This window comes from Lygodium microphyllum, chromosome 9, assembly GCF_053477565.2.
Source record: "Lygodium microphyllum isolate KBCC chromosome 9, Lygodium_microphyllum_v1.1.10, whole genome shotgun sequence".
Taxonomy (NCBI): Eukaryota; Viridiplantae; Streptophyta; class Polypodiopsida; order Schizaeales; family Lygodiaceae; genus Lygodium; species Lygodium microphyllum.
This window is the reverse complement of record NC_141143.1, coordinates 46,805,674-46,816,179: the sequence shown is the minus strand read 5'-3', so window position 1 is coordinate 46,816,179 and position 10,506 is coordinate 46,805,674.

Sequence of the window (10,506 nt, the reverse complement as noted above, 5' to 3'; positions counted from 1 at the left end):
ACAAGGCATTCCACAATACCCTACAACCTTGGTGGCTTACTCTTAATCTCATAATTGAACTCCTGCAAAGTGATTAATCACTTTGCCAGACGATCTGGCGGTTGCAGTTTGTTCATAAGCAATCTAAGCCCTTCCGCCTTTGTATAGAAAACTACCTTCTCATAGAGGATGTAGTGCCTCAATTTTTAGTCGTAAAGACCATCGCAAGGCACAACTTCTCCATGTAGGTGTAGTTAATTTCTTATATGCCCAATTTTCGACTAGCAAAAGCTATCAGATGATACCATTTTTCCTCCCAAATTTGGGCTAAACAACAGCAGCTAATACTATGCATGGTGGCTGCTGAAAATATGTAAAATACCTCATCTCTTTTAGGTGCTTTTAAAACTAGTGCTTTTACTAGCTCCTGTTTCACATCCTCGAAAGCTATCTTACAAGGGTCGCTCCATACAAATAAACAGCTGAAGGATAATAAGTTCGTTAATGGCAACGTCCTTTCTGCCAAGGCATTTATAAACCTCCGATAGTACCCTATCGATGATAGAAAGCTATGTACCTCTTTCGGAGTGTGTGGTGGACTCATAGTGACTATAACCTTGATCTTTTCAGGGTCAGTTGCGATCCCTACTGAACTGACCACATGGCCTAGCAATAGCCCATAAGGCACTCCAAAGACACACTTCCATGGGTTAAGAGCGATACAAAATTATCTGCAGTGCTCAAAGCACTTTCTTAAGATAATCAAAATCCTTTCCCTTACAATGGTTGCCCCCAGGTCATCAATAAATACTTTCAACTCATCTGGGGAGATGTCACCAAAGGTCTTATCTACTGTTCGTTGCCATGATCCAGGTGCATTGCACAATCCAAAGGCCATCACATGGTATGCAAAAGTACCAAAGACAGTAATGAAAGTTATTTTCAACTTGTCCTCTTCTGCAATTGCCATCTGGTTGTATCCTGCAAAGCAATCCATAAACAAATATAATTTCCTACCTGCTAATTGATCCAAAATCTGGCCAATAAATAGCAACGGGTAGTAATCCTTAACCATCTGCTTATTCAGCTCTCTAAAATCTACACATAGTCTGATCTGGTTGTTTTTCTTCTTTCCGATGACAATTGGTGAACACCATTCTGTGTGCTATACAGGGAAGATTAAACTAGCTTTTCGTAACTTCTGTAACTCGTCAAACAGCCTGTCCCTCAATTCAACAGGCATATGCCTTACTTTCTGACGCACAGGACGACTGCCTTCTTTTACAGGAATAGTATGAACAGCCAGGTTGGGAGGAATGCCTTTGAGCTCGTCATAACTCCAAGCAAAGATATCGTGGAATCCTTGAATCAAGGACACATAGTCCTCACTTTGGTCGCGAATCATTCGGCGTGCCAATGTCCAACTCAATCACATCCATGTCTCTTATCCTATCTTGTGGCGCTATTGGCTCATTTAGAGTTATCTGATAAATATCCTTTGTAGTGGACCCCTCTTTAGATTCATCACTGGATGATGTCTCACTACCAGATGGATCATCTACTGTCTCTAATTCAATGGAGGATAAAGGATCTCTCTCACTCTGAGGAGACTCAGGGTAAGCATCAACTATTACTCGATTAGAACCTCTACCTAGAACCACTCAACCGGTGGGTATATCGACTTGACAGTCTGTTCGTAAGATCCAAGGCATGCCTAGCAAGACTCGATAGCTCGGACGTCCTGCAAATCTTATCACCCTAAAGTCCAAGAAGCATTCTACACTTGCAACTGTAACATGGACTTTAGTAACACAACCTTTTGGTTGCCTTAGACTATCATCAGCCATTCTAAGAAGGGTGGAGCCAACTTTTTGAATGCCTAGGCCCAACCTCTCCATCAACTCTGAACTCATGATATTGACGGAGGACCCAGTGTCTACGATAGCATGCTCCACTAATATTCCATCCATGTATGCTGGAACCCTAGGGCAATTATTTTCAGCATGATCAAACCAATCTTCCCCTACTCGTGCTATGCCCAAAGGTTTTACAATATACCCAATACGTATGATCTTCTTGAATTCCTTGCGTACTCCTGGAGATAATTTAATCAACTATAAGAGGTTTACATCTAGTTTGTTGACTTCGCAAAGAGAACTTGCTAAATCAAAATCATGATAGGTAGCCAAAGCTCTCTTTTCTCGCCAAACCATTCTTTGTTTTGGTCTCGGGACCTGCTTTGGTGCTTCTTCTTTAGCTCTTGCCTTCTTTCTTGGCACTTCCTCATCCTTCTTAGGATCGATTTTTTTGTCAACCGGCCTTGGAGGTCCACCTTCCATGCCAGGATTCAAGATTTGCGTCCCCTTATCCCCTTGCTTAGGGTTTTCCTCGATCGATTTTGCATTATCTTTATCACCCTCTTTAGCCTTTTGGCCTCTTGTCACAGCTCGTAGGTTAGAGGTTTCAGCGCCATTGACGCGTACAGCCTTGATAAGGCTGACTCCATTGCCTTGTGGCAACTCCTCTATAGTGGTCTTTCCCCTTTGCAGTATTTGTCTTGGTCCATCATTCTACTGGAGGTTACTACCTTGCACTCTATGATTAACTGGACCTAGCTGTTTACTCCCTTGTTGGAGGGAACTAATCTTACTCCAACAGGTAGCGGCTAAGTGGCCCGACTTCCCACAAATATCACATTTAACATTTGGACAGTTTCTAGAGAAATGTTGTCTGCCACACCACTTACAGCTGAATCTTGAGAGACCACCCTCTTCAAGGCATCGACTCCCTATCAGATTCTACTGCTTCTTCACGAAATTGACATCAACAGCTAATTGTCGATATTGTTCAGAAATCATGTCGGTGTAGTGCTTCATCATATCCTTAACTTCGCCAAGGACATTAGAGGCACTCGACTCATAGCCTTGATCGTCTATCCGTTGTTCCATTGGCCTAACAATTTGATTGGGCATTGGTTGTTGACTCACAAGAACACCATTAGGGTTCAAAGCTTGCCCTCCAACATTTGGAGGAGCCAATTGACTAGCCATAGGCATAGTCACACTAGGAGGAGCTGGCAGCAAAGGTACATTTTGGACCATGCTTCCTCTCCCATTAGGGTTATTCATAGGCATCCTTTCACTTCCATTCATCAATGGTAAATTGCCTCCAGGTACTAGACTCGCATTAAGATTTATTTGAGAGGAGTAGGCCGTTTGTAATTGTGACTCTACTCCTTCTGCCCGCCTGATGGCGGTGTCTATATCAGCCAAAGCCACACTGCTCAATTGTACCTGAATATTGAATCCAATCCATGCAAGAAGTATTGCAATTGGGCAGCCGACGGAATAGGAATGTAAGTTTGTAACTTACAAAATACTTCCTTAAGCTTCTTAGCATAGGCTTTCACATTCTCATGGGGGTCTTGGCGTGTTATATTCAAAACACGCAACCAGTATTGGCCACCTCTTTCAGGGGCATATTCTCCTCAGAAAGTTGCATAAAATTGCTCAATTGTAGTGATGGTTCCAGTCTCTATGCTATGATACCATACTACAGCCCTTCCTATCAATGTCATGTTAAAAAACATCATAAGACGTCCCTCATCTTGGATGCAGTAATTAAACATTAATATTTGGAATTCACAAATCTGAAACTCCGCATCTTCTTAGGCTAACCCATTAAAAATGGGCAAAGGCACTCTTAAAGCTGGTAGATCGGCGTCCCTGCAGGAATTGCAATGGGTTGTGCCATGACGACAATTAGATTGACAATAGGAGTTTGGACTGATAGAATCACACCCCCACTTGAAGTGGGTTGACTTGGTGGAAGAGATGAAGAACTTGCGCTTCCTCCTACACCTAAAGGACTATGTGCAGCAGTTGGGTTACTAAGACCGCTGCTTATTATGTGTATCCGGCTGCTCCTTTGAGGAGAATAGCGTCTTACAATCTCCAACCGCCGTCTAGCCCTCTTAGCACGTTCTGCTTTTTGTGTTTTGGCTTGAGGGTTCTTGTCAAAGGACATAAACCAAATTTTTGGTCCCTAAAAACCCTGGATTCAAGAACCACAACTTGTTGGCAGCTCCCGGCAGACGCACCACTGATGGGACTTCAAATGGGCCGGCACTGGCTATGGCACTAGCCGGACCTCATGCTCATAACAAAAAAAAACACCCACACGGCCTCGCGGGCTAGGAGCGTCTATCTGCTGCTAAAGGACAAACTGTCCTAAAGCCTAATCTATGCATTTTTAGTTTTGTAGTCCAACGGTTCCCTTTCTATAAACTCCACAGAGGGAGAGCCCATACACATTGGCAATAAATGCCACGATAATCATATACATGGGAGGCAACCTCTCAGTGGAATCACCGCGGCCTCACTGCAGCTCTCCTATATCACAGGGATTAGCCGGTTGATGCACTGCTCGACATATAAAACAAACGAACAAACTCCACTCTTTCATTTTGAACGTATTCTACGAGATACCATGTGTCCTTACCAAATAGTTCCCCAAGAAACGAACGTCTATCCTACGGCTTAGGTTACCTTTCCACACTCAAGCGTGGGTCATCTCATTGAAAATAGGTGCTATGCATCCAATTCTTTGTATTGTGATACCATGGTTGACATGCACATGCAAAATTGGATGATCCTAAAGTACTCAAACATAATTTTCAGTCAGAAATGTGTGGTACACAACCAGGCTTTCCAATGCTCATTCACTAACTCGTTGCGGCGATGTAAGGATAGCACCGAGACAACACCTGTGCTACTATCCTCTTAATTAAAATATAACAAACTCTATGTCATGATATGCATAAAAAGATCAACAACAATCAACATGCAAATTTCACCATTCAAACATCCTAACCCCCTACGTTTAGGTATTGCTTTCGTTGCATAGGTGTAGAGGTTCATTTTGTCATGTTTTGATGTATGAAAAGCAATAAATCACCAACTTTGACAAGGAGATAGGGCAAACTGAGGCTAAACTCATGCTTTGTCACTACCATACATCCACAAACAATCATTATATTTTTCCTTATTTTTGTGAAGCGTATTTCTATTTTTCCCCTTATTTTTCCTATTTTCTTGATTTATTTATCAATAAAATATGATATTTTCTAATTTTTCTTATTCCAATCACTTCAGCATACTAACATCCCATTTATTTTCCATTTTTCCCCCATAAGAACACATTTCACCCACCCGAACTGACAAAACCACCATTTTATTGCTAAAAAACCACATTTTGGGTTTTACGAGAATTAAATAGCTCATGTAAATCATTGCAAAATCAAGATTTTCTGATACACAACAATTAATCATGATACAACTAGCACTCAAACAAATTTTCATCAAATATGAACATCATTACCATCATAAAATACCAAAAACCCTTCATTTTCTTCATAAAAATGGTCATACCGTGTTTTTACAAAACCCGAGACGCATTAAATGACTACATAACTAGTGGACGGAGCCTCCATTGCTCTCAATCCAATGCTATACATCAATCTTCAACATCTCCATCAATCTCCATCACCGTTTTCTTCAATCTCGCTCCCGATTCCCCCTTCAAGATAGTGCACATGAGCAGCCCATAGAGAGGAGAGAGAGGGAGGAAAGAGAAATACTAGATTCTAATCTCTTCATTCAATCAGCCATATCTCGCGCAAAGATCGGCGATATGATCAAGGAAGAAGGAGCATTTTCCGGGCATTATCTGTTTCATGGCTTACTTGCAGCCCCAAAATCGATTTGTGGGGGGGGGGAGGGAGGGGGGGTCCAATTTTTGCACGCGCTGATTAGGCATTGCCATATCCACACACCAGATGAAAAAAAATGAAGGGGGGGGGGGGGGGGGGGGGGTGGTTTTCCAAAGGGCACCCCCCTCCACCTTTTCAAATTTAGCCAATTTTTGGCCTCTTCCGCGTCCGGGCTCCCTTTCGGCCTCTGAAAAATCATGCGCGTCCGTCTCGGCATCCCGCACAGTAGTCGAAAAAATTATCAAAAATCCACAAGTGTTGCTCGGGCGCCTTTTAAAAGCCATCTTTCACTTGGTGCTTAAAATCGTCCTAGCTACAGCTGCCGCCTTCGATGTTGAACATTTTTCCCCTAAATTCTGGATTTTTTGGCAAATTTTAGGCACCTTCCAGGCTCAAAACTCTGCTCTCAAAGTGGTATGATTGAAAGGAATGGGTAGTTGCAAGTATTAAACCTATTAGTGTGTACATCTTCCAATATCTCAAGGCAATAAGCAAGAAATATTTTCACTTGAAGAAGTAATCTAGCTATGGCATGTCTATCTATCCCTATGTTTATGTTGAAGAAAAGTGTGGGCATGCATTCTTCTTCTATTGCTCTTCTTTGGTTCAACATTGTGAAGAGAAATCTTAAGTAGTTGCAAGTAGTAAAAAAAGCTAGATTGAGGAAAGTTAAAAAGTTTGACACAAATCATTTGAAAGAGAATACCAAGTTTCTTTCTTTAAATTCGAGGTCGCCTTCTTCACTTTGGGTATTAACATTGAAAATAAAAGGAAAGTCATATCACCCATGCTTTTCAAGGTAATCAAAATCAACTCCATGCCTTTGTATATAGGGCATATACGTTGGTCTCCTCTCTCAAAGGCAAGTACATTGCAAAAGGTGACCCAATCCTCCATGCTAACATCCACAAGGTTTCTTCTCCATTTTGGTTGTTGGGATTCATAGGCTCATATGGGCACCTCAATTATTTTATCATGCCAATAATGTGATGGTTCATATTGCCATAATTTTCCGCTAGGAATTACTTTCTTGAATCTCTTTGGGAGATAGAAGGCAAACTACACATGTGACTCCTAGGACCCCAATAATTTTTGTAGTGAAATAACCTCACTATCCCAATTGGTAGGAATGAGCTCCCATCTTTGTAGAATGGGTATATCCTAGCCTAGCCTAGCTTCGCTATTGCATATTGGAGTTCTCAAGCATAACAAAAAACTGCATGTATCACATTCTTGCTTGTGTCACTCATGATTGCAATAGATAGAGAAGCTAATGATGATGATGATGTCATGGTGTAATTAGTGTTCCACTTGCATTCAAGTAGGCAATTAAAACTAGTCTTTATTATGGCTACCCACTAAGTAGAATAGCTATCAAGAGCTGCCAAGATCTATGGAGTCTTCTCAAGAATTGCAACACTCTCCTTCCTTGCAAAAGAACATGTCTTGTGATGTTTACAGGTCAATGACCATGACGTGCTAAAAATTAATCGTTACAAAGAGTGGTGCCCTCATGGTGTCTCCTTCTATTATACAGAATTAAGACACCTGAATTGGAAAAACACAATGATTCACTTGGAAGCACAATTAAAAAGCCTTCCTAGAGACAAGGAATGCATACCTTTATTCCATGAAACATAAGAAAGGTTCTTACAAAGTCACAAAGCGATTCCCTAAGATTTGTTGAATGAGTAATGCAGTGGTGACCAGTGACAGTGGATGAGCCAAGTTGGCTTAGTCAACTAGAAATGCCCGGTCTCTTGAATGACAGGGAGGCCGGTCAGACCTGGAACCTGACTAGCCTACCTAGGCCCTACAAAGGGGGGTGATGAAGTCAAATTTCAAGTAGTGTATCCATAGTAGATTAGCTATGCTAGTAGCAACAATGTATAGAAAGCATAGTACCTAATGAGTGTTGCATTTTCTAGTGCTTGAGGTTGTTTTGGTGCCATGTATAATCAGATCCAAACACCTCCTCCCCTACATTGTTTTGTAGTTCTGAAGGCTATAGTTGCTATGTTTCCATTCCTAGATGGTGCTTCTTATTGCCCTTAGTTATAGTTTAAATGAAAGGCACATCTTGTGGCTGTTATAGCTACATAATTACTTGAAGGCATGACTGGGGATGCTGGTTGGGCTGTTTTGAGCCTTCACTCCACTTATATTTTACTTCCTTGCTGCTAAGATACTATTACTTAAAAATTTCTTCCTACTAATTGAGTTCTATTCGGACCTAATCTAGCTTCTCTAGGTGGATAGCTCGCTCTTCATGCTAAAGCATTCATGTTCTGCTCTGCTACTGTTGTTGTTGCTCCATGTTCATGGTTGTTGCTTCCAATCATCACTTATCATTGAACCCACATTGGAGGTCTAAGAGGCTAAAGCCCATAGTGAAAGCTACTCAAAGTCAGAGGATCAATTTAGGACTACAAAGTAAGAAAATACATGTCTTGTACATCTATGCTAATTGCATTGCGCTTCCTCCAAACTCCTTATCAACCCATCTATGTCTCTTAGGCTTGTCAATAATCTTAAGTGAAACTTGAAGATTTTATTTCTTTAATGCTTGCCAGCCAAGCAAAAGAAGTCAATGACCCATCATTGTTGCCAAACCTCCAAGAGCATATAAGAGTTATCCACCTTCAAACAAGTGAGAAAAACTGAGAATGGCACCATAAAATAAGGTCACCTACTAGTTTTTAGGGTTCTACTACTATCTGAAACCCTAATTTTTGCACCAACAACTGTCAATAACCTTGTTTTTAGGGCATCTTGTCATTCTCAGCTATTGTCTTAGAACTTCAGCACTTGTCCCCTACACACAACTAAGTTCTCCATTAGATATGCCCCAAACAATCCAAAATGAGAGAAAAATAGCCCAACATGGAAGATATACTTTCATGCAACCCAAAACTGATCCAAACTTGGCATTGATCAATGTGTCAATAAATGTGTAAACCTATATATGTATTGAATATAAAAATTTATATTGGCAGACATCAAATGTGTCAATAAATGTGTAAACCTATAAGTTTTTCTATGAGTTCAAACTAGATGACAAAACATTGTCACAACATGTAATCAAGACAGAAGATTTCTAGCCATGATTTAGCAATACGTCTAATATTTTGAGAGAGAATGGCATAAACATCCTAAAGTTGTAAGCCCACATCTTTTGTTGCACTTATTATCAATTAGTACACAAATAACCATATCACATGCATCAAGAAAATTTTTTAGTACTACCACTCTCTCTTTGACATTTTGTCCAAAAGGAATTGTTGGATGTAAACAAGGGAAAATAACATTCTAGTTTTGAGTCAACATCAAGTGAGAAGGTTGAATCAAAGGGTGTCATTGCCTATTGTGCAATCTATTGAAGTTCCATAAAAGGTGGGGAAATGTAAGATATTTGTAGCAATCTAAACTTAGATAAGTAAAAAGGTGCAGTATCCCCTAAGAGGGCAACTATCCTAGCTTAAGATGCCAACAAGCATGAAACATGTCAATTATCAAAAAGCTTTAAGGGTACTTTAAGAGTGACTTTTAGAGAAAAAACTTGAGTTAAGACATAGTATGTTTTGATTACCTCTTTTCCATGAATGGACACCAAAGCCTTTAGCTCTTTTGAACAAACCATCATTGTGCCCTACTAAATCATCTAGCAACAATTGAAGAGAAGAAAAGTAGCTCGTAAGACAAAAAAAAAAAGACACATGAACATCTTGTTGAGCATACACCATTGGTAACATACAATCTTTCTCAAATGCAACAAGCACACATCCTAGATCATAGTCATCATCAATTTGTGATCAATACGTAAAGCTATGGTAAAAAGAGAAAAAACCTAGTTTTGGAATACAATGCTTTATTTGGCTAAATGTTTGGATACACATGCCAAAGCTCTAGACTTGTTCTCTAAAAGAAAACTTGTTGATTATCATAAACTATAGGAAGTTGTAGGAAGGTTGTTGTAGCTAGAGATGCATGTAAATTGCTGGGAAATCATAAATGTCAATGGTGATGCAGAACTAGTACAAGATACAATCTTTGCAATTCCTTCATTCCTAGAAGTGGGATTATGGTGGAATTATAGCCATATTATAGCCTAATTTCCCATCCTAAAAATGATATAAAATATTATAGAGATACTCCAAGACCAACCCACCTTTTAGTCACATCATCAAAACAAAGCAAGGCACCCTAGCATACAAGTTCGAGCAAGTATAACTTCACTATCATCTCCAAATTGCAAGTGACATCATATTCAAGTTCTACAACCTGCTACACATTTTGGAGACCCATCACAGGAAGTAATCTTAGCATACCCTCAGATACACGTGATCCTCATTCCACATCAGCCTAAGTTCTTTTAATCATGTTTGAATCTATCATAGCATAGAAGAGCAGACCACTAGGTTTAAGATGCTTTTGTGATGCCTCTCTTTGCCATTCAGTGATCCTGAATAAATTCTCATGCAAACCATGTGGCCATTTTCCAATTCACAATTTGATACTTTATTGCAATGCCTCTTGAACATAATGTTCTTCTACTTGCATAGCCTAGGGACTTCCATGCCTTTTGCACAATGCTCCAAGAATCTTGCCATGACCTAACCGAGACCTGCAATTCTTTGCAGAAGATTAGTTTGCCCCAAATACACTCCACCTACATCATTTTCCATAGCCATAACTAGTCGATCATTGATAACAATGGGCACTCCGCTCTCTCTCACAACTTCCACACATGATAGAGC